The 25,930-nt window shown below is 38.3% G+C and overlaps 1 protein-coding gene across 2 annotated transcripts in view; it reads left to right on the top strand.

Moving 5' to 3' along the window:
* Positions 1-25,930, top strand: part of b3galt1b (UDP-Gal:betaGlcNAc beta 1,3-galactosyltransferase, polypeptide 1b) — a 303,243-nt gene that overhangs the window by 118,723 nt on the left and 158,590 nt on the right. For both annotated transcript variants that reach the window (XM_079821412.1, XM_079821411.1), the window contains exon 2: positions 21,671-21,755. The gene's annotated coding sequence lies outside the window, so the exon portion shown is untranslated. The remainder of the gene's footprint in view (positions 1-21,670; positions 21,756-25,930) is intronic.

The raw sequence follows: 25,930 nt of genomic DNA, 5'->3' as shown, positions 1-25,930 counted from the left end.
GTCACATTGTTCTTGTTTCTTCACGTTTCCCTTGGTTCTGAATGTAAGAGAAAGCCCAGATTAATAATGCATGACAGGAAAGCTTAACTACAACAACAAGCACACACGTTTGTAGAAATGGGACATGATGAAGCTGGATCTGTTCCAGGATTACCTGCCAGGCTCAGCTGGATGAAATGGCCTGACGAGTGCGGTTTACTTTCCTGTGTTGATGTATTTTCGGAAGTTTTGCTAACACTTTACCTAAAGCCTTTATGTAAAATGCATTATAAAGGTATTCATGTACAGTACGTTATAATGCATCATATCTGTTCACAAATAATTGTAACCAAAGTTAAACTGTATTATAATATTTGCAGATTACATCTGAAATAGTTTTTTTTTTTCATGTCTTCTAATGCATTATACTTTCTGTGTAACAATGAATAGACAAGTATTAAATTGTGTTATAACTGTGCAGTGTAACACGAATAAGTTGGCAAAATGTAAAAAAAATTGGTAATCAGGTACATAAATTTTTTTGGTTATGATTATTAAAGTTTAAGTAAGCAGAACTTACAGATTTTTATTTTCATACATTTTAATTGCTCCCAACTTGAAATATGAGTAAGCTAATTCATACGTCTAAAGGTGCAGTGTATAATATTTATGAGGATCTATTGACAGAAATGCACTATAATATACTGTAAAAAGAATCCCCGTAAAATTTACGGTAAAAAAAACGGCAACTGTGGTTGCCAGAACTTTACCGTAAAAAATAAGGCAGTAACGTTTTAGGTTTTTAGGGACAGCACCATATAATTTAAAGGTTTATTATGTAATAATTACGGTTAAAAAATGTTTTATTTTACAGTTCAAAACCGTATAATTTAAAGGTTTATAATGTAATGATTACGGTTAAAAAAAAAATTATTTTACAGTTCAAAACCGTATAATTTAAAGGTTTACAATGTAACGATTATGTTTACACTGTAAACAATTTACGGTAAAAAAACATATTTCATTAACTGAAATAATGTTAAATTACCAACCTATTGAAATGCTAATATCTGTTATGCACCTTTGATATATACGGACAACCACCATAACAGATAGTGGAGATGAGAATCACGTGATGAATCAAAGCTCATCACAAGCAGCTTTTAAGAGGACAATACTAATATATAGAAGGTGCTCAGTGTCATTCACACAAACACTAAACACCATCATGGTAAAACACATGACATTTAAAAAATGCAATAAACATTAATTTAACAACATTAGAGGTAACATAAAACCATAATGTACATAACTGATTAGAAAAAAACCAAGAAGAAACATAGTTATTGCAATGAAAATACATCAAATGCGAAGTGTCACGCAGGGAATTCTGGGACTGTCAATTTACAGGTTTTCACTGTAAATTACACAATGACTTGTTCTTTTTCACTTCCAAAAACTGTAAATTTAACGGTATTTTACTGTAAAATTAAATGAAACGTAAGGTTAGATCTTTTACAGTTATTAACCGTATATAGTACGGAAACTTTCTGTTAACCAATTAACTGTTTTTCACTGTAGCATTTTTACAGTAAAATACAGATAAAATCACAATAATTTTTTACAGTGTATGTTTTCAGTGGTGTATAAAGTCCTTACATAATGAACCGTTGTGTTTTTATTATCTTAGAATGAGCCATTTCTATCTACATACACCGCGGGTCCCCTTACAGTGAAGTCGCCATTTTGTGCCGCCATGTTTCTACAGTAGCCCTAAACGGACAAACTGCTTTACCGAGCGCTAGTCACTCTCAGCTCTCTCCGACAACAATGTTTTTGTCCTGTGTCGGCCACCATAGCTTCTATGCACTCTAAAAAATGCTGGGTTAAAATGTTTAATTTTAATTGTTTTAAGCAAACATTTAACCCAACCGCTGGGTTCAAACGACCCATTCACTGGGTTAAAACAACCCAATTGCTGGGTTAGTCCATTTTTAACCCAGCATTTTTTAGAGTGTGTGCTTCGAACAGAAGGGGTGAGCAGTGGGCGGTTGCAATTCACAACCTCACCACTAGATTTCGCTAAAATTTACACAGTGCACCTTTAACTTAAAAATATCAAGTAATCAATTTTTAGTAGTGGAAACTTGGCTAGCTTTGCTGGCTAATTCAATAAATGCTACCTTGCTAATTGGTTACACAATGCTTTGGTAGCATTAGCATAGCATTGCAATTGCTGAATGAATACAGTAACATAAAATATTTAATATCTGTTCTCAAACTGAGCTCATGCGTCACTCGTCACCATGATGGTAACCCTACAAAAAAAACACAACATAACAGAAACTCTTCTAAACTAGCATAACAAAACATTAAACACTACTAATTCTCCCACTTAATATTAATCTTGCACACACACAAAAAAATATTATATAATACTTAATTTTTGTATTTACTCTCCCTTTCGAGTGTCAATAGAAATCCCAGCCCAGTTTCAGTAAAATTTAAGTTTGTCTAAATTAAAAGAAACAAGTTCATGAAACAATTTCCATTTTGTGAAATCAAAAGAAAAAGAAAGTTCTAAATGCTCATAAAAGTTCATTTGATTGAACCCATTTGTTTCATTTGAGTTGGCTCTACTTAAACCAATTAATTATTTTGAGCGTTAGAGTGTACAACTATTTATGAGACCATATATTGCATTATAAGGTGCATTACAAGGCAGTCAATGCATTAAAAAATATTTTTATTATGCATTAGATATAACGGATTTAAATAACTTATTTTAAAAAACCAACAACCAATAGCTTTTAGTTTAGGTCTCAGCCATGAACCATAGTGGCATTATTAGTGGGAGGGGCATTCTTATTCTAGAATGCATTTGATTGGAAGAAAAGTTGGATTCACCGTCAGGCAAGATGAGTTATCAAAGTTTTGCTCCGTTTTTTATAGAAGAGAAACACTGTACATTTTCTAATGTGTATTTATGTATTTTTGTATGTATATTTATGTATGTATGTATTTATGTCTAATGTGTATCCAACTTTTTTTGGATTGCCTTAGCATTTAGATAACCTCAAAACTAACCGACATGCACTAAAAGCCACGAAGGTCCAGTTTTGATTTCACCGGGTTTGGAAAGAATGACTGGGAGGTTGCCGAGCAGATATGATTTTGCAATGCATATGTTGCATATACCCCATTTTTGTGCCATTACCGCGTGACTATTTAATATATTAACCATTTTCTTGTTGACTTTCCATTGAGCACAGCAACACTTCTGTTGAAAAGTTTTATTAAATGTTTTTGACAGAAGTCTCTTATGCTCACCAAGGCTGCCTTTATTTAAAACAAAATAGTAACATTGTGAAATATTATTACAACTTAAAATAACTGTTTTCTTTGTGAATATATATTAAAATGTAATTTATCACTGTAATGCAAAGCTGAATTTTCAGCAGTCTTCAGAATCATGATCCTTCAGAAATCATTCGCAAAACATTTCTAATATTCATTTAAACTGTTGAAAACAGTTTTGCTTCTTCATATTTTTGTGGAAACCGTGATACTTTTTTCAGGATTCTTTAATAAATAGAAAGTTCAAAAGAACCGTGTTTATTTGAAATTGAATTTTTTTTAACATCATAAATGTCTTTACTGTCACTTTTGATCAGTGTTTTTGAACGTCAGGGTGTACTGTACTGTACTGTTATATAAAATATAAGATATGCCATACTGCCAATCTCCAGGTTCAGGTGCATGAGCTTCTGGCTGGAACATGGAGAGACATGGAAACGGCTCTCAATCATTGGCCCAATGTCCATATGTGGATCCTCTGTGCTCTGACAGGCATCCCATCATCATCCAGCTGTATCCATGTCCATCTATCACCAGGCTGGAAGTAATTGTGTAGCTCAGAGCAGGTGTGCCATCCAGCACCTACTCACAGCCTGTTTCATGCTTTTCCTTCTAAATGAGCTCTCCTCTCCTTCCTGCACTGTGCCTTTTTCTCTTTCCAGTCACTCGCGTTCTTTTTGTCCTTCTCTGTCAGTTTATCTGATGCCTTCATCACAGTTCTGACTCACTCCTTGCTGTCCGTTGCCTTTCTCTTCCTGTTTTCTGCATCGTTTTATTGATGCGATTTTTCGGCCTTCTGACTGTTTGCTCAACATTCGTTCAGGTCTGCCTGACAAACATAGATTTCTTTCCTTTTTAGGCCTACTGTATAATGTAGGTAACTGTTTTAAACATTTAAAAAGGTTTGCAAATGTCAGGATCACAGCCACATGACTTAGTCAGGGCAACACAGAAAGATTGTTGTATTATTTACAGAGTAACAAAAAGCAGAACAGGATTCTTAGATATTTATAACTGAGTACAGTGCTGCCTTTACTTCTTATGCAAGCCTGTTAGCCGTACTTACTTTATTTTCTCATACTTATATTATTTTCACCTGTGAATTCACTGTATTGTAATCATAACCGCAGGTGGCTTGTCTGTTTCAATATAAAACAGCATCCATCCTACCTGTTTTGACTTTCAGAGGTTCTGCTTTCTGTTTGGATAGAAATCCCCAGATGTTCACTTCTAATTTGTGTGATGTGTGAAAGCATGGATCAAAAAAATCAACCAGCAGCAAAAATGTAGAACTGCTAGTCAAGCGTGTCTGGACTTTTGACTAGTAAAGTGTTTTTTTTTTTTTGTAAAAAATGTAAAAGTATTTAAAGGGATAATTCACCCAAAAATGAAATTCTGTCATGAATTACTCATCCTCATGTGATGACCTGATTTAATTGAGGCTTTTATTTACATATTAACATTGATCAGCGAATTGAAACTCAACCAAGCGGAAGCTCAAACGTGCTGCGTGACACGAGAAGGAACCTCATTGGTTCTCACTAAAGCTCAAACGTGCTGCGTGACACAAGAATGAACCTCATTGGTTCTCACTGAAGCTCAAACGTGCTGCGTAACGCGAGAATGAACCTCATTGGTTCTCACTAAAGCTCAAACGTGCTGCGTGACACAAGAATGAACCTCATTGGTTCTCACTGAAGCTCAAACGTGCTGCATAACACGAGAATGAACCTCATTGGTTCGTGCTGAAGCTCAAACGTGCTGCGTAACACGAGAATTAACCTCATTGGTTCTTGCAGAAGCTCAAAGTGCTGCGTAACACGAGAATGAACCTCATTGGTTCTTGCTGAAGCTCAAACGTGCTGCGTAACACGAGAATTAACCTCATTGGTTCTTGCTGAAGCTCAAACGTGCTGCGTAACACGAGAATTAACCTCATTGGTTCTTGCTGAAGCTCAAACGTGCTGCGTAACGCGAGAATGAACCTCATTGGTTCTCACTAAAGCTCAAACGTGCTGCGTGACACGAGAAGGAACCTCATTGGTTCTTACAGAAGCTCAAACGTGCTGCGTAACACGAGAAGGAACCTCATTGGTTCTTGCAGAAGCTCGAACGTGCTGCGTAACACGAGAATGAACCTCATTGGTTCTTACAGAAGCTTAAACGTGCTGCGTAACACAAGAAGGAACCTCATTGGTTCTTGCATAAGCTCAAACGTTCTGCGTAACACAAGAATAAACCTCATTGGTTCTCACTGAAGCTCAAACGTGCTGCATAACACGAGAAGGAACCTCATTGGTTCTTGCGGAAGCTCAAACGTGCTGCGTAACACGAGAATGAACCTCATTGGTTCTTGATGAAGCTCAAATGTGCTGCGTAACACGAGAATGAACCTCATTGGTTCTTGATGAAGCTCAAATGTGCTGCGTAACACGAGAATGAACCTCATTGGTTCTTGATGAAGCTCAAATGTGCTGCGTAACACGAGAATGAACCTCATTGGTTCTTGCGGAAGCTCAAACGTGCTGCATAACACGAGAATGAACCTCATTGGTTCTTGCGGAAGCTCAAACGTGCTGCGTAACACGAGAATGAACCTCATTGGTTCTTGATGAAGCTCAAATGTGCTGCGTAACACGAGAATGAACCTCATTGGTTCTTGCAGAAGCTCAAACGTGATGTCTAACACGAGAATGAACCTCATTGGTTCTTGCAGAAGCTCAAACGTGATGTCTAACACGAGAATGAACCTCATTGGTTCTCACACGCCAAGCAAACATGTTTACCAGAAATTATGTGTGAGTTGATGAATGTTTATATGTGAATAAAAGCCTAAATATGTTCATCATATAAAGCGATCAAGTCTCTTCATAAAATGTGGACTAAACTGATCACTTTTTATGGATTAGTTTTACGATCTCTTTATGAACTTTTTGAAGTGTCAAAGTGTCGTAGCTGTCAATAGAGGGACTCTCAAATTTCATCAAAGATATCTTAATTCATGTTACAAAGATGAATGAAAGTCTTGCGGGTTTGGAATGACATGAAGGTGAGTAATCAATGACAGAATTCTCATTTTTGGGTGAACTATCCCTTTAATTGAGTCAGCAATGCAGGACAAATGAGCATGGAGTTGAGTGTGTGTGTTCATGCAAGCTCTAGTTTTGATGCTGGTTTTACCTGCTCGACTTCTGAGGATTCTGTAGTGCATTGGCAATTTGCAGTCATTTAGGCTGCATTATAACTTTGCCTAAATGCCTGCTTTCTCTTCTTTTTAAGGAGAGTGAATGTCTTCTTCCGAATAAATCTTGCATCTTTATTAGTCTTTTATGGCAGTGCAATCCACTAAACGACTTTGCTCGCACAGCCGTTTTACGTCCAAGAGCTTCTGTCTGCAGCGTATGCGATGCTGCCATCATTGATGTGACATTCAGGCCCATTGTGTATTCCAGCTAGGAGCCTGTAAGCAGTTTGAGAGCCGATTTCATCCTGGCAGGGAATGTCTGCCTATCTCTGGCCTGTCACTTAGATACCACCGGAACGCTAAATATGATTAATCTATCTCCTTAATTACCCTGCAGTTCCATGCCACTAGTTATCAGCTGTCATGAGCAATTAATATCTCTACAAAAACTCTCGATCTTAGCCAGGTTTTGAAAAGAATGAATATTTCACTCTTTGCTTGGTTAATAGCTGTCGCCATGGAGCCGGCGATGCTCAGACGGAGAGGCGTAATGCTTGAGTTTTCAAAATGCGTTTTCATCCGGTCCGGTTTTCTCTCCTAAAGATTGGAGGAAATGAAACACATTCATCATTTGAAATGACAGTTTGTTTACAAATGAGTGCAGTGGATTTTATGGAAGAGGACAGGGGTGTGAGAATCCAAAAAGTCGTCCTCCGTCCTCCATTCGCTGCTTGTGAAATGATCAACGCACGTTATCATAATGAGCTTGGATATTCGTGCCACCGGAGCAGAGGCTGTTATGGCGCTGTAATGTGCGTGTCTTCACCCGTCACAGGCGGAGAGGTATTAATCAGGTCAAAACTGTTTCATTAGAAAAGATTCTATCTGACCTTTCTGCAACAAGATTCGCAGAGCTCTAATTTCCCGTGAAATAGCACGCATCAGTAAGTCTGACATTTACATCGGCGGAAAGCGAGAAACGCATACGGATGCCAAAGACGTGGTGTTGAAATTAAGCCGTGTGCAAAAGTGAGACCCCGGAATGAGCCAAATTAGGCTTAATGGGGAAGTGGATCATGAATACCATATTAATTAACACTAAAATATTGCTGCTGTTCGCTGCGCCGTGCACGGCATGAAGGGACAGAGTAGAATTAATAGGATTCGAGTAGAATCAACTAAATAAAGTCTTTAATGAGGTCATGAATATTTGATTTGCCAGCCGAATCAGATGTATGGTACTTTGTTTTGAACCAGGGGCCAATTAGAAAGATGCTCGTCTCCATCACTGTAATCATCTGGAGGAGTGGTGACTGTGTGGTTGTGCTCAGTGCTTTCATCATATTTTCATGCTTAAGAGATGGGAGGAACAAAGAGGGCGAGGATAAATGCATAACTTACGATATGAGGCGAAACAAAAGGCAGCGTCCTTGCTGCTTCACTGCTCTGTCAGTCAGTGACTTCACAGCATTTTTTCCAGCTTCCAAAGCAGCATTCCATCACGTCTAATGATCAAATTCTAGTGAGCCAAAGAGAATATTTAAAGAACCTGTGACATCAGAGTTTTGTGAGGCTTGCAGTCCATGTCTGTTAGATTTGAGGAACTAATGTGACTATATTACATTTGATCTCTTTCCCCACCATTGCTGGAAATTTCTGTCTTTCCAAGTTTTCACTGTTATAAGGTAGGGGGTGCAATTACATTATCTTCTGAAAGAGTACAGGATCTCCTGATCAAAACACACACGAAGAAGCAGAAACAAGTGATAGCATATGTAATCATATGCACATGTAAAATAACGTGATCTTCAACATTGAACAGTAGGGGTGTGACGAGACGCTTAACTCACAAGACGAGACGAGACACGAGATTGGGTTCACGAGAACGAGACGAGTTCTTCATTGTTTATGTTAGTTTATAGTGCAATAATGCATTCATTAATGTTAAAGGATTAGTTCTACCAGAAAGACTCGGGAGGCCAGATGAAGTACAATGAAGTAACACATTTATTTACAGACCAGCAAGTAATATATATAGAGTTCTTTAGTGTAGGCCCCGTCCGTAGCGCCCGTCTAGGGGCAAATGTACTCTGCATTTCCTGCCTGGAGATGAAGGCAGGGGCGCAGCCAAACCCCTGGGAGGGGGGGACCATCCTGGTGGTGGTGGGGAGGATGGAGGTAAATGTTGGCATCAGCATCAGTCCTAATCAATATTAGGACGTGATTGGTTAGGTCTGATTGTAATAAGTGACGTAACATTGAATCTTCCTGGCAGAACTTCAAAATGAAAATTTCCTGATATTTTACTGACCTGTCTTTCTTTCTTCAGTCGAAAATAAATTAAGTTTTTTGAGGAAAACATTCCAGGATTTTTCTCCAATCCATTGACTTCCATGACAACCAAAATGTTGAATGTCCAAATCAATGCAGTTTCAAAGGAAGGGCTTCAGAGGCTCTGCACGATCCCAGACGAGGAATAGGGTCTTGTCTAGCCAAACGATCGGTCGTTTTAACCTAAATTGCTCATCTTGCGCTGCTCTTGCTCGCCAGTGATTGCGCAATCACGTCGGAAAGGTCCCGCTAGACATAGGCGGAAGTATGGAAGTTCGCCCCAAGCGAATGTGCGAGGACTAATACAAACACCCTTTACCAAAAAAAACTCCATCTTCAACTTCAAAATCGTCCCACATCATTGTTTTACCTTTTTTTCTAAAGGATGTTTTGTATTAGTCTTCACATGTGCACTATGTAAACACGGTCAACACAGGGCGGTACTTCCGCCTATGTCTAGCGTGACCTTTACCCCATGATTACGCAATCATTGGCACATCGCAGAGCAGCGCAAGAGGAGCAATTTAGGTTAAAAAGTATTTTCATTAAAAAAAAAAAAAAAAAAAAAATTTCTTTTTTATTCCTCATCAGAGCCTCTGAAGCCCTTCCTTTGAAACTGCGTTGATTTGGACCTTCAACATTTTGGTTGCCATGGAAGTCTATGATGTGGAGAAAAATCCTGGAATGTTTTACTCAAAAAACATAATTTCTTTTCGACTGTAGAAAGAAAGACATGAACAGTAAAATATCAGTGAATTTTAATTTTGAAGTGAACTAATCCTTTAACAGATATACAACTTTTGATTTTAACTGTAGAAATGAACATTATCTAAGATTAATAAATGCTGTAGAAGTATTGTCTATTCGTTGTTAAAAGTAAAGTAGTTACTAATGTTAACAAATGAAACCTTATTGTAAAGTATTACCATTTTAGTTTTAGTTAACAAAAACAACATTGATTAGTAATATCAAATAATTATTCGTAAACTAGCCTATATTGGTTATTTAAAAACAAGACAAGCCCAGTCTTTAATGGCTGCAATGCTTTTTTAACAGTAGAAATCAGTAGAAACGTGATTTATATGAAATAACATGCTGAAAATGCCAGCGGATTTCACTGAAATAGGGAAACTTTAAATATTATTGTTTAGCAAATGTGGTTTGTATTTTGGAGTCTCAATTCTTTAGCCAAATCTGCAATAAATTAGGCCCTGTTTACACCTGGTAATAGGATGCGTTTTGGTCGACCGGATCACAAGTAGACGAGGGAGACACATTCCCGTTTACACCTGGGTGTTTTAATTTGTCTCTTTCGTCCACTTTCAACCACTTCTGTCCTGATTACTTTGAGGGAAGGGTCTATGGGTGGGTAGATGTGGTCTTTTTCAGATTTTTCAATCTAATGAACAAAATAAGCTCATGCAATTTACATATGAACATGACTGGAGACGAAGGAAAAACACACAGAGAGCATCAGCTTTCGTTTCTGCTCTGATAGCCTCAAGACCAGCCGAACGCTGTGAGTGTGTGTGTTAGAAATCAGGGATGGTGAGAGAACATTGTGCTTGGTATGTTTTTCACTTGGTAAGTTTAAATCCCATCTGGCTAGCGTGCATCCCATAATGTTTACTCATAAGGTCAGTAGGCGGAGATTAGATGGTCTTTTGTGACTGAACACATTCGCCCCCACATGAGTGTTTACCATAGACTGTAAAAAAAATATGGATGTAATGTCCGTGACGTTACCCATAGTGTTCTGAAGAGCAGTTTTGAATTGTAAAGTAGGGTTGAGCTGGCCATTGCCATCTTGGTAGCGCGTCACCGCCGGATAATAAAAATTGGTAAAGAGGCGGGACGTGGGTGGAGCTGAGGTGACGTAATGACTAACAGACAGCAGACAAACGGCAATCCACCTGTCACTCAAAGTGGCCACGCCCTTAATTATGTAGAACTTTAAGGCTTTATATAATGTAAACGAATGAATTATAAAAAAATTCACCCCCCTCACAGTTGTCATGAAGGGCAAAATTAGCCGTATAAACCAAAACCACAATTTGTCTCAGGCTGTAAACATGTTTTTTTCTGCTGTAAAGTTGGGCATTTTAACATGGGGCTCTATGAGATTCTGCTCCCTTCTGGAGCCTGGAGAATTGCAGTTTAAGTCACTTCCGTATTGGCTTCAGGAGAAACTGCAGGAGGTTGCCGCTTAGCGTTTACACTAAGCAATCCGGTCGAATGCCTTTTCAACTACCTCTGGAAGTGGTCAAAGCGTTTTAGACTCCATTTGCACCTGTATTTAGCATCGTCCACTTTTGATCCGATCGGCTAAAACACATCTTAATACCTGGTGTAAACAGGGCCTTAGAGAATGGACAGTTTTGATACAAAAATAGAAGTGATTTATAAATGAATTGACTGTAGATCTTGGGTGTGCTGTCTGACGCTGAGACAGGATTTGGACATGTCTTGATAGCTTCCTACATCCAGATACTGTCATCTTTAAGGCTGGATAGATGTAGAGTTATTATGAAATGCACATGGAGGATGGCAGAGAGCATATGAAATGCTTTTCCCTGTCCAGCTCTCCCTCCTGTCCCTTTAAAACGTGCCGCCTCACCTCTCTTAGAGCTGTCCGTCAATGCAACTCGGCCGCTCTCAGACAGGTCACTGTGGACCTTCCAAACAAAGCGCCTCTTATAATCAATTGTTCCAGTCACAGAGCCTGACAGGCTCATAAAGGAATGCAACCGTTCATCTCTCATCCATCCTCTTTGTGTCATCTCCCCCCTACTCTATCACCGTCCCCTTGTCTTCATTCTTTCTGCCTGGCTTCTTGTTTCCTTTCACTCTTTTGCTTTTGATTATTGCTTGTTAGAGGCCGAAGGTGTGTAGGCACCTATTGTATTGGTTTGGCAGCTTCTATACCCATATGGAGGGTCTGTCCTTCAATCTTAGATATCTTAGGCCTAGCCTCTTAAACCCTATAGCGCCATCAACAGGTCCAAATTTCACTTACATTTTTGCTCATAACTTTTAAACCATGTGGTCTAGAAACATAATGGTAACACTTAAGAATAATGGTCCGTCATTAATAAGTAACCATGCAGGAAGTAATGCAGGACTAATTATCACTTCAGATACTACTATTAACTAATACAGAAACAAGCTTAACTAATAAGTAAGCAATAACAAATGTACAACATGTCCTCCAACCAATACGCCTATAAAGGTTGTTTGTCACTTCCCTGAAATACGACCCATAGGAGCGTTTACTAAAGTTGTGCCCCTATCGACAACAGGACACTTTCATTTTAATTCATGAAATACGACCCTAAAAGTGTTTACTAAAGTTGCGCCCCTATCGACAACAGGACACTTTCATTTTAATTCATGAAATAAGACCCATAGGAGTGTTTACTAAAGTTGTGCCGCTATCGACAACAGGACACTTTCATTTTAATTCATGAAATACGACCCATAGGAGTGTTTACTAAAGTTGCGCCCCTATCGACAACAGGACACTTTCATTTTAATTCATGAAATAAGACCCATAGGAGTGTTTACTAAAGTTGTGCCGCTATCGACAACAGGACACTTTCATTTTAATTCAAGAAATAAGACCCATAGGAGTGTTTACTAAAGTTGCGCCCCTATCGACAACAGGACACTTTCATTTTAATTCATGAAATAAGACCCATAGGAGTGTTTACTAAAGTTGTGCCGCTATCGACAACAGGACACTTTCATTTTAATTCATGAAATACGACCCATAGGAGTGTTTACTAAAGTTGCGCCCCTATCGACAACAGGACACTTTCATTTTAATTCATGAAATAAGACCCATAGGAGTGTTTTCTAAAGTTGTGCCGCTATCGACAACAGGACACTTTCATTTTAATTCATGAAATAAGACCCATAGGAGCGTTTACTAAAGTTGCGCCCCTATCAAAAACAGGACACTTTCATTTTAATTCATGAAATACGACCCATAGGAGCGTTTACTAAAGTTGCGCCCCTATCAAAAACAGGACACTTTCATTTTAATTCATGAAATACGACCCATAGGAGTGTTTACTAAAGTTGCGCCCCTATCGACAACAGGACACTTTCATTTTAATTCATGAAATAAGACCCATAGGAGTGTTTTCTAAAGTTGTGCCGCTATCGACAACAGGACACTTTCATTTTAATTCATGAAATAAGACCCATAGGAGCGTTTACTAAAGTTGCGCCCCTATCAAAAACAGGACACTTTCATTTTAATTCATGAAATACGACCCATAGGAGCGTTTACTAAAGTTGTGCCCCTTTCGACAACAGGACACTTTAATTTTAATTCATGAAATATGACCCATAGGAGCGTTTACTAAAGTTGTGCCCCTATCGACAACAGGACACTTTCATTTTAATTCATGAAATATGACCCATAGGAGCGTTTACTAAAGTTGTGCCCCTATCGACAACAGGACACTTTCATTTTAATTCATGAAATGCGACCCATAGGAGCGTTTACTAAAGTTGTGCCCCTATCGACAACAGGACACTTTAATTTTAATTCATGAAATATGACCCATAGGAGCGTTTACTAAAGTTTCGTCCCTATCGACAACAGGACACTTTCATTTTAATTCATGAAATGCGACCCATAGGAGCGTTTACTAAAGTTGTGCCACTATCGACAACAGGACACTTTCATTTTAATTCATGAAATACGACCCATAGGAGCATTTACTAAAGTTTCGTCCCTATCGACAACAGGACACTTTAATTTTGATTCATGAAATATGACCCATAGGAGCGTTTACTAAAGTTTCGTCCCTATCGACAACAGGACACTTTCATTTTAATTCATAAAATGCGACCCATAGGAGCGTTTACTAAAGTTTCGTCCCTATCGACAACAGGACACTTTCATTTTAATTCATGAAATGCGACCCATAGGAGCGTTTACTAAAGTTTCGTCCCTATCGACAACAGGACACTTTCATTTTAATTCATGAAATGCGACCCATAGGAGCGTTTACTAAAGTTTCCTCCCTATCGACAACAGGACACTTTCATTTTAATTCATGAAATGCGACCCATAGGAGCGTTTACTAAAGTTTCATCCCTATCGACAACAGGACACTTTCATTTTAATTCATGAAATGCGACCCATAGGAGCATTTACTAAAGTTTCATCCCTATCGACAACAGGACACTTTCATTTTAATTCATGAAATACGACCCATAGGAGCGTTTACTAAAGTTTCGTCCCTATCGACAACAGGACACTTTCATTTTAATTCATGAAATGCGACCCATAGGAGCGTTTACTAAAGTTTCGTCCCTATCGACAACAGGACACTTTCATTTTAATTCATGAAATACGACCCATAGGAGCGTTTACTAAAGTTTCGTCCCTATTGACAACAGGACACTTTCATTTTAATTCATGAAATGCGACCCATAGGAGCGTTTACTAAAGTTTCGTCACTATCGACAACAGGACACTTTCATTTTAATTCATGAAATGCAACCCATAGGAGCGTTTACGAAAGTTTCGTCCCTATCGACAACAGGACACTTTCATTTTAATTCATGAAATGCAACCCATAGGAGCGTTTACGAAAGTTTCGTCACTATCGACAACAGGACACTTTCATTTTAATTCATGAAATACGACCCATAGGAGCGTTTACTAAAGTTTCGTCCCTATCGACAACAGGACACTTTCATTTTAATTCATGAAATGCAACCCATAGGAGCGTTTACTAAAGTTTCCTCCCTATCGACAACAGGACACTTTCATTTTAATTCATGAAATGCGACCCATAGGAGCATTTACTAAAGTTTCATCCCTATCGACAACAGGACACTTTCATTTTAATTCATGAAATACGACCCATAGGAGCGTTTACTAAAGTTTCGTCCCTATCGACAACAGGACACTTTCATTTTAATTCATGAAATGCGACCCATAGGAGCGTTTACTAAAGTTTCGTCCCTATCGACAACAGGACACTTTCATTTTAATTCATGAAATACGACCCATAGGAGCGTTTACTAAAGTTTCGTCCCTATCGACAACAGGACACTTTCATTTTAATTCATGAAATATGACCCATAGGAGCGTTTACTAAAGTTTCATCCCTATCGACAACAGGACACTTTCATTTTAATTCATGAAATACGACCCATAGGAGCGTTTACTAAAGTTTCGTCCCTATCGACAACAGGACACTTTCATTTTAATTCATGAAATGCGACCCATAGGAGCGTTTACTAAAGTTTCCCCCCTATCGACAACAGGACACTTTCATTTTAATTCATGAAATGCGACCCATAGGAGCGTTTACTAAAGTTTCGTCCCTATCGACAACAGGACACTTTCATTTTAATTCATGAAATGCAACCCATAGGAGCGTTTACTAAAGTTTCCTCCCTATCGACAACAGGACACTTTCATTTTAATTCATGAAATGCGACCCATAGGAGCGTTTACTAAAGTTTCGTCCCTATCGACAACAGGACACTTTCATTTTAATTCATGAAATGCGACCCATAGGAGCATTTACTAAAGTTTCATCCCTATCGACAACAGGACACTTTCATTTTAATTCATGAAATGCGACCCATAGGAGCGTTTACTAAAGTTTCGTCCCTATCGACAACAGGACACTTTCATTTTAATTCATGAAATACGACCCATAGGAGCGTTTACTAAAGTTTCCTCCCTATCGACAACAGGACACTTTCATTTTAATTCATGAAATACGACCCATAGGAGCGTTTACTAAAGTTTCGTCCCTATCGACAACAGGACACTTTCATTTTAATTCATGAAATGCGACCCATAGGAGCATTTACTAAAGTTTCATCCCTATCGACAACAGGACACTTTCATTTTAATTCATGAAATGCGACCCATAGGAGCGTTTACTAAAGTTTCGTCACTATCGACAACAGGACACTTTCATTTTAATTCATGAAATACGACCCATAGGAGCGTTTACTAAAGTTGTGCCCCTATCGACAACAGGACACTTTCATTTTAATTCAAGAAATACGACCCATTGGAGCGTTTACTAAAGTTTCGTCCCTATCGACAACAGGACACTTTCATTTTAATGCTTTGTTTCCTTTTATTTGCATCATATTGAGGATTTTGCATAGCTCAATTGATAAAGCATTGCAAAATACAACAACATGTGATCATGTGATCATGCAATAGTGGGTTCGATCCCAGGTAACACATGTGCTCAAAAAGTGTATATGCACTATAAATCACTGGGTAGGTTTAGGGGTGGGGTGGGGTGTGTGTAGTTGTTAATAAAAAATTTTTTTGCTTAATGGAAAAATGTCAAATGGTGATAGAAAGTCCACACATTGCATTTAAATGAACACACATTTTGATGGTAACATTTCATGACGACATACGTAACACGAAACTGTCATTCTTTTTATGCCAGCTAGAGGGCACATAACTTTAAAACGTAAATAAAGGTCGTAATAAGGTGCTAAAAAACAACCTATAGAGTCGTTTTTTCTTTTTTTGGTGGACAGTTTGCAAATTTAGGAGATAGTTCCTTGTTAAGTAATCAATAATTACTTAATGAGATTAGCCTCATTAATATTACCTAACTGACAAATTATAAAGAACATTATTGTGTGTCTTAAACGTAATCCGTCACCTTTTTTACTCTGAATATAGTCATAAAATGCATCACTAACTACTCGAGTGTTACCTAGTCACTCTGCAGGAACTACTAATGATCTGGACCATTATTTTAAAGTAAAATATATATATATATATTTTTCACTTTAAAATAATGGTTTAAAATAAAACAATTGCTCACATCTCAGACACGCTAATGTTGTGATTAGTAATTAATTAGTAATTTTTTATCATTTGTCATGCTTACTTATTAGTTCTTAGTGATACCAATCTCATTCAGTAGCTAATTATTGATTACCTAGGAACTATCTTAGTCCTAAAGTCAATATTACTTATTGATTAGTTAAGCTTGTTTCTATATTAGTCAATGGTAGTAGCAGTTAATGTAGTACTACTCATTAGTCCTGCATTACTTCCCGCATAGTTACTTATTAATGACAGACCATTATTCTAAAGGGTTACCAACGTAATTGTTTTTCCATTGATTGTTTGCATGGCTCATAGTACTAGATTTTCTGTCATCATGGATTTTAAAGCGGCCCTATTATGCTTTTTCGAATATTCCTGCATGTAATATAGCTGTTTCTCAATCCAAAAGACTAAAATTTCATTATTAATATTATTTTCAGTGTTATTCATGAATATTCATCATCAGATGTATTATGTATTTGTTAAGTTTAAGTGCATGAGGAAGTTTTATGAGCCGCATGAGCTGAAGACTGCATGCACATGTTAGGATCATATATCAGGCAGATGGAGAAGAGATGCTTTTGAACATAGGAATGTAGCATATGTTCCACGGATGCATATGTTCCACTGATGTATGACTGAAGAACATTCTATATATGCTATATAAGAAAGGAGAAAGAACGAGGAGTGTGTAGCATATAGATGAGGTATACCTTTCTATTTTAAACATGAAAACATGTTTTTTCACCTTGTAAGGAACTTGTGAGTTTCTTTGCTCAGCATATAAAAGCCCAACCTTTTGTGTACTGATCCGGAAGAACAGAGAAAGCTGGGAATGAAGACAATCTCTCCCGTAATCTGTCTCCCTCTCATATGGCTGACATATAAAAATAACAAATAAGAGATCTCTTGGCAAAATAACTGGTGTTGCTTCTGTGAGTCTACAAGAGTTTTAAAGATCAAAGTGCACTATAAATAATGTTATTGTCTCCTAAAAGAAAGAATCGATTCTGAACCGCTGTAACAAGTCGTCAGCAGTTCAAGTCTCAATTCATGTTACGTGCCTACAATGTAACAATTGCATAATGCCAACCTATAGTCTTCAATGGCTGCCTGCGAAGAACGTCTGCTTTGATGCCCTCAAACACTGTAGTTGTAGCTGAGACTGGAAGAGTTTGGTTTGTGTTGTCGACATGTCGAGAAAACGCTGTTTTCTGCGCTGCGATTGCACTTTGCATGCATTTCAAAAGGATGAAGACTCGTGCTAAATCCGATGCCATGGTTCGTATCTCTGTGTATCAAGCGCTGAGGAACCTCCGGAGCTGACAATCAGATATGGTAAAAGGCGTTTAGTTTCTGAAACTAGACCAATCACAACAGACTGAGCCATGTGACCATTCAGAGCAGAGTAGACCAATCACAACAGACTGGGCCATCTGACCAATCACAACAGACTAGACCATCTGACCAATCACAACAGACAGGACCATCTGACCTATCACAACAGACTGGACCATCTGACCAATCACAACGGACTGGACCATCTGACCTATCACACCAGACTGGACCATCTGACCTATCACACCAGACTGGACCATCTGACCTATCACACCAGACTGGACCATCTGACCAATCCAACAGACTGGACCATCTGACCTATCACACCAGACTGGACCATCTGACCAATCACAACAGACTGGACCATCTGACCAATCAGAGCAGAGTAGACCAATCACAACAGACTGGACCATCTGACCAATCACAACAGACTGGACCATCTGACCAATCACAACAGACTGGACCATCTTACCAATCAAACAGAATGAGCCATGTGACCAATCAGAGCAGAGTAGACCATTCACAACCTATTGTGGGAACACAGATAAGCCATATATTGTTGCGATTGTGTGTTTATTATCTTCAAACCTGTCTGCCTGCATGTTGGAGCGATTTCTGGAATCTGTTTATGTCAATGTCACATGGTATCTTCTTCATGCGTGCTATACATGGACTACATGTGCACGGAGCGCCCTCCGTAGAAGTATGAAGAGTTTTTTATGAATGAGAGCAGCTGACGCTCGTATTACAATCTTTAGAAGGTACCGACGGTTTTCATATTCATAACTCCTGACACATATTAACAAATTATGGTCACTATATGCCTTTGAGAATAAAACAGAGGTCAAAAATGGAAGCTTGAGTCTTAGATCTTTTAAATGATGTATAGTTTGTCAAGGTAATTACTTACATCTGACAGTAATTTTGAGCTAATTTAAACAAAGAAAGCTTCAGTGCGCCCTCGTGCACGATGTGTTTGTTTGAGCTGATGTGTGTGTGTGTGGGCGTCGCCTCAGTATTTGAATCTCAATAGAGCGCGCGCTTCGTATGCGTGGTCGCATTAGTGTATAATGAGCCGCTCAGGAACGACTAACATCGCTCTGCTTTCAAACGGATTACATAAACACAGAATATTTGTTTTTGATTTGGTTTACAGTGTTTTAAACCTGACATTTCAGCGTTTCTTTAGACATATGTCTCATGTTTGTAAGACAAGTTTTTAATAAGCTAGAGGTCATTTTCTGAAGACTATCTGAATGAACGTCTTTGACAGAGCGGCTGTAGATCGCGCATCATGTTTGATTTCTTTATTTTGTAAAAAGCACAACAATTTCTTTTTATTGTGACTGTACAAAAAAAAAAAAAAAACTTAACAGATTATAATGATGTATAACACTTGCCTGAATGATAAAAAACGACAGTTATTTGAGTCTCTTTGGCACTGATAAGAAAAAAAGCAAGCCAATCATGCCGGCGTGACCGTCGACTCGAGAGGGTTAAAATAGCATAATAGGGGCACTTTAACAGTTTCTCCATTACTCAATTTTCCCCAGTCTTTTCCGAATTGTATGGCAGTGATCTTCAGACCAACCCTTATAAATTGGATCTGATTTTCAAATGCAAATGTAATGGTGAGGGCGGCAAAGTGAAGCTGTATCTTTGAAAAGTTTTGATGTATGGAAATTAAACTTGTCTTTTATCTACTTATGCACCAAAGAGATTTTTTTTTACTTAAACCAAAATTAACATTTTCAATTAGCCCGAAAACCGAAACTGAAAACAAAAATAGCAATAGCAAGCTAGCTTTGAAAGCATGAGATCCCACCCTCCCTTCAAAGCGTACAGCAGAGTTGGCAAAACGTTGCAAGACAAGAGACGGCGTTAAACTACCTCATGTCTCAAAGCACAACATTACATTACAAGTACCACCTGACTGCTGCAGGTTCATTTCGCCTTTGATAGCGTTGCCATTTAAACTTGAGTCACAAACCGCTCCGAGTAAAACGTCACAGGTTTCCATCTCTTCCAAATGACAGTAGTTATGGTGTAAACGCAGCATAAGCTGGTTGTTTTGGTTATGGAGGAACAGTTAAAGGCGGCTGCTGTTTGTTTGTGGTGCTCGGTCTGTCTAACTCTGCATAGTATGAAAGGTCAACATGGGTCCATAGGAGCGTTTACTAAAGTTGTGCCCCGATCGACAACAGGACACTTTCATTTTAATGCTTTGTTTCCTTTTATTTGCATCATATTTCGGGTTTTGCGTAGCTCAATTGATAAAGCATTGCAAAATACAACATCATGTGATCATGTGATCATGCAATAGTGGGTTCGATCCCAGGGAACACGTGCTCATAAAGTATATATGCACTATAAATCACTGGGTTTAGGGGTGGGGTGGGTGTAGTGGTTAATAAAAAAACATTTTTTTCTAAATGGAAATATGACAAATGGTGACAAAAAGTCCACTCATTGCATTTAAATGAACACACAGTTTGATTGGTAACGACAGTCATACGTCATTTCATGACGACACATGTAACACGACACTGTCATTATTTTTACGCCAGCTAAAGGGCGCATGACTTTAAAACGAAAATAAAGATCGTAATACGGTGCTTGAAAAATTACCTATAGAGTCGTTTTTTTTTGGAGGACAGTCTGTGAAAGGTATATGGTTATGAAAATACATACGTTGACAGAAAAGTAGAACATAGTACCATAGTATTCGGACCAAATGCTATGATTGGACGAACATTTTATGGTCCTACGCCTTCCACAGATGATGTATATACATGAAGTGACTTTCAACCATAACAAAAAAACGTTTCTGGAACAAATTGCCTACCCTGCCTATAATTTACTTTTGGTAATTAAACTCTGAATGGTGTTCACAGGTGATAAATTAAACCAGCCATAGTGAAGTTCTTCGTCAATGAGCCGCCTCTTGATATTTCAACTGAGCAAATTTGACTTATTGTTACTCTAGCATACTTTTTGGTCACAGTTTAGAGCGTCCACACTGCTGACATGTTGTAGCTTATCCACGTTGTGTGCATGAAATAGATGCTGACACAGTCAAAACGCGTCATTGGGGAAAAAGGGCTAACTCTTTCGGTAAATGATTTCAGCCCTTTAAAAATAGTTCTTACTAAATCGATTTTGTTGTTGTTTCGGTTGAATATATTTTGGTTGCCCAAAATTCAATGCATCACTACTTAGATCTTTATATCAAAGTCTAATGGAGTAGCGACAGTGATATCCATCTTTCCGAGGTCAGACATTTTAAATGTCCACCTATTTTAATTTCATTAATAATAATTGTTTGCTACTTCTCCTACAAATTTAATGCAATCTTAAATGATCTTCAGACCAAGCCTAACAATGCTTAGTTATGTTTTAGCGATGGAACTTGCCTTGTATGTCTATATGCATTTTTTTTTTGGTTGGGAGAGCGTCCCCTGGTGGTCAGTTGCAAATCATAATTCTGCTACCCTCTGCTTCTTTGCACATTGGTAAAAACTAAAGCATCTCTGCTGTTGCTGCTGCTGTGCAAGTCCCGTAATTGCTGCTCGCAGCTATATTTTCTCTTCCTATTCTCAGCCCCTCTCTAATAACCTCTTGTCTTGTTTCCACAGATGGTTGGAGAAGAAAGGAGAGACAATGCTATACTGGAAGAAGGTCATATCTGAGGTACGATATGGCAGGATGCCTCTGAAAAAGGTTAGATTGCTGTTGATTGCTTTTTTTTGCACAGTTGTTCTATGATAGAAAACAAACTCTTCTTGGCTTCTTTACTCTAAACTCTCAAATATATATCAAAACCTTTTTCAAAGTGGTTTTGGTTTATAGCGCTGATCTGTATGCTGTTTATGTGCCGTATAGATATCAAAAAAAGATATGCCCCCTTTAAACACAGTTTTTATAGGAAGGAAAACTTTGAAATTTGACCTTCAGATGTAGCCTTGTGATGTCTTGCACATTTTCTCTTGTGTTTTGTAGCGAGCGCGCTGAGATACAGGAATTAATTCAAAGGCCCTTTGAGTTTTCCACCATAAATCGAAGTTATTTCCTCAGGGCACCGGCCAAAATTACTCCCTCTGCAAATTATTTATATTTTCCGTTTTTAGAAATGAGCAGACTAGTGCCTGCTTAGCATAATTCAGGGGCGTTCACACATACAGCGACCGGATGTCATTCATTTTCCATAAGTTCTGGCAACACATTGATGTGGGCGTGTCCATTGACAAACGTTGAAAAAGTTACTTGCAAATGAGCAGCGATGTGGTGACTATCAATAGGAGTGAAGACAAGCATGTGATCCATGTCCTGGGAGATACTGTAGGAACTGCATGCTGAGTGAGTTTGATTCATGCATTGATGATCATTCATTTTGTTCGTGATGCATTATGCACTGCTGCAGATTCTATTCAAACATTTACCCATGTAGAATAATTTGTATTGATGACAAAAAAGGGATTCCTTGTCAAATTAGAAAGACATGCTCTTTCTTTAGTCAAAAGTCAAGTCAAATGTATTTTTATAACGCTTTTCACAATAGACATTGATTTAGGCAGCTTTGTGGAAAAATCATGATTTTAATGTTTTTAATGTCCTAATGTCTTCATTATTATTTATTATGCATTTAGCAAATTAGGTAACACTTTATTTTTTACAGTGTCCTTGTTACATGTACTTACCATAGTAATAACAGTAAATTATACATACTTACATGCAACTAACCCTCAACCAAACCATAATCCTACCCTAACCCTATAGTAAGTACATGTAGTTATTTATTATTACTCAGTACTTAAATATATAATTACACTGTAACAATTACACCTTAAAATAAAGTGTAACTGTAAATTAGAGCTGGGCAATAATATAGAGCTCCGGAGGTTGACGTCACGCAGCCTAAACTCCGCCATTTTGGCAGGCAATCAGGGGAGTACGGTGGCCCAGTAGTGCACAACACAACGAAATATAAAAAGCAAACATAAGTTCACATCACAACGAAAAAGCCACAGCACAATGGAATCAAGCAACAATAAAACGAAAACAAGCCACAACACAACGAAAACAAGCCACAACACAAAGAAATCAAGCCACAACACAACGGAAATGCTCCCGACCACTAGGGGGCACTCGGAGCGCTGTAAAGTTGCCACTGTTCTATAGAGTCGGCAGTCTTACAAAGATATCAATACCACAATTAGTTTTAACAGTATGTAGGCTAACCATTGTTTATCGACATGAAAAATTTGTTTAAAATCACCTACATGCATTATAGCTGCATATTTATGCTCAAGAATGCTTTGACCCGATACCACGGCGCATGACGCCTAAGGGAACGTCTGCCAATTCCAATAATTCCAATGCCAATAATTTGTATTAATTAAAATTACTTTTAACATTTAAAAACAGACATGTTAAAATTCCACAGCTTGATTGTATTGGTAAAACTGACTCAGCAATGCACAACACAACATTGGAATTTGAACATAAAAAAAAAAAAAGTGAATTATATGTTTCAACTTGGTGTAATTGGCAGGCACTCCCTCAGCGCCGTGGCAGCGGGCCAAGGCGTTCTCGAGTATAAATATGCAGCTATAATGCACGTAGGTGATTTTGAATTGATATTTCATGTCGATATACAATTGCACACTTAAAACTGATCGAAGTGTTTAAATATTTGTACGACTGGCGAATCTATAGAACAATGCAAGGAAAACTAACTTTTCCGCACTCCGAGAGCCCCCTAGTGGTGGGGAGCACTTCTGTTGTGTTGTGGCTTTTTCATTGTGTTGTGGCTTTATTCCATTATGTTGTGGCTTTATTTCGTTGTGCTGTGGCTTGATTCCATAATGTTGTGGCTTTATTTCTTTGTGTTGTGGCTTTTTCGTTGTGTTGTGGCTTAATTCCATTATGTTGTGGCTTTATTTCGTAGTGCTGTGGCTTGATTCCATTATGTTGTGGTTTTATTTCTTTGTGTTGTGGCTTTATTTCGTTGTGCTGTGGCTTGATTCCATATGTTGTGGCTTTATTTCTTTGTGTTGTGGCTTTTTCGTTGTGTTGTGGCTTGATTTCGTTGTGTTGTGAACTTATGTATGCTTTTTAAATTTGTTTTGTTGTGCACAACTGGGCCACCGTAGGGGAGCGGTAGAGTGGCTGTAGCCTTGGTATGGTATCTATAAATATTTAAAACCACACTGTTTAAACCTTACTATTTCAACATGATGGACAGCTGATGTGCGCCAGGATGCCAGAACAGGCGGGGGAAAGCAAAGGGGAAATAATTTGTTATCATAGTAAGTTGTATAAATGCAGTGAATTTCAGTTTATTCTTCATTCTTACTTTTGTCTCACGTAACTAATGATAAAAACAAGTTGCCATTAAATTCGATACTTAATCATAACAGAAGTTCTTTTATATATAAATAACATCCAGAAAGGCTATTTGAAACGAAATTCATGATCAATAAATAAATACTGAAACAAAAAAATAAGAAATTACATTTATTGATTATGACTGATTTTATTTCACATGCACAACACAGACCTATGGAACAGATGCACACAGCGGCACGCTGTTTTGGACGGGTTCGTGTTAACCACTTACATATATTACGTTAATCTATTGCGCTTCTGGCTGGACTCCCCTCTTGTGCGATCCAAACACTTCGAATCATCCAGAATGCAGTGGCACGTCTGGTCTTCAACAAGCCCAAAAGGACCCACGTCATACCACTCTTCATCTCTCTGCACTGGCTACCACTCGCTGCTTGCATCAAGTTTAAGGCGCTGACGCTTGCCTTCAGAGCCACCACGCGCTCAGCTCCTGCATACTTTGACTCGATTCTACAAATCCACACCCCCACCAGAAGCCTTCGTTCAGCCAAGGAGCGAAGGCTTGTGGTACCATCACAGAGAGGCAAAAAATCCCTTTCCAGAACATTTTCATTCAACGTTCCCAGCTGGTGGAACGATCTGCCCACCGCCATCCGAAATGCTGATTCGTTGACAACATTCAAAAGTCAACTAAAAACTCATCTCTTCCATGAGCACTTAACCTCTTAAAAAAAAATTATAATAATAATAATCTTTCCTTTCCTCTTTCTCCTCCTCTTTCCCTCCCTACTCTAGCCTGTGCTACACTGAGAAATGTACACGGACTAAGTATTTCAGGCACTTGTTGCGCTCACTCGACTCTTCACGACCAATCGCTTATTGTACCCCCAAGTTGTAAGTCGCTTTAGATAAAAGCGTCTGCTAAATGCATAAATGTAAATGTAAATGTCTATTCACATAGCGCATGTAGGCCTATATATGTCAGCATTATCATATACGTGTAAAGAATTGAAGTCTGTCATGTAAAACAAGAGTGTATTGATGCAGTTCAGTCTGCCAGCTATTCTATCTGTTAATGTTACTCCTGATCGGACGCTTCCGTAAATATTTAGTTTACACGTAGGTTTAGGCTTCAACTAAGTTTAATGGTGCAATGCAAACAAATTTAGTAGTGCATAAGTTGTAAGTTAGTGCCCATTTATGTCAAAACTAGGCAAGTTGTAACTTTCGCACAGCTGGTGCATCAGGTGTCCTGACAGGAAAGCTATCCGTTCTTTTATCGATACACGTGAAAAGCTCTGCGGGGGCATTATAGGGATCTAACTCATGCTGGCGCCGGCTGTTCCTGCCTGCAAAAATGGTGTCGTAAACAGAATGGGTCACGTGACCTCCGGAGCTCTATAGTTTACATTTTGTTATGATACAAGCAATCAAGCAGCTGAGATATGTTTTATAGTATAAAGTCTCACCCTATGCAAAAAAAAAAAAAAAACTATGTATGCATGCTTATACTTATATGCATACTTATTATAGTATATCCAAATTTA

The sequence above is a fragment of the Gobio gobio genome (genome assembly GCF_949357685.1).
Source record: "Gobio gobio genome assembly, chromosome: 7".
Classification (NCBI taxonomy): Eukaryota; Metazoa; Chordata; class Actinopteri; order Cypriniformes; family Gobionidae; genus Gobio; species Gobio gobio.
This window is presented reverse-complemented; position numbering and strand designations above follow the sequence as displayed.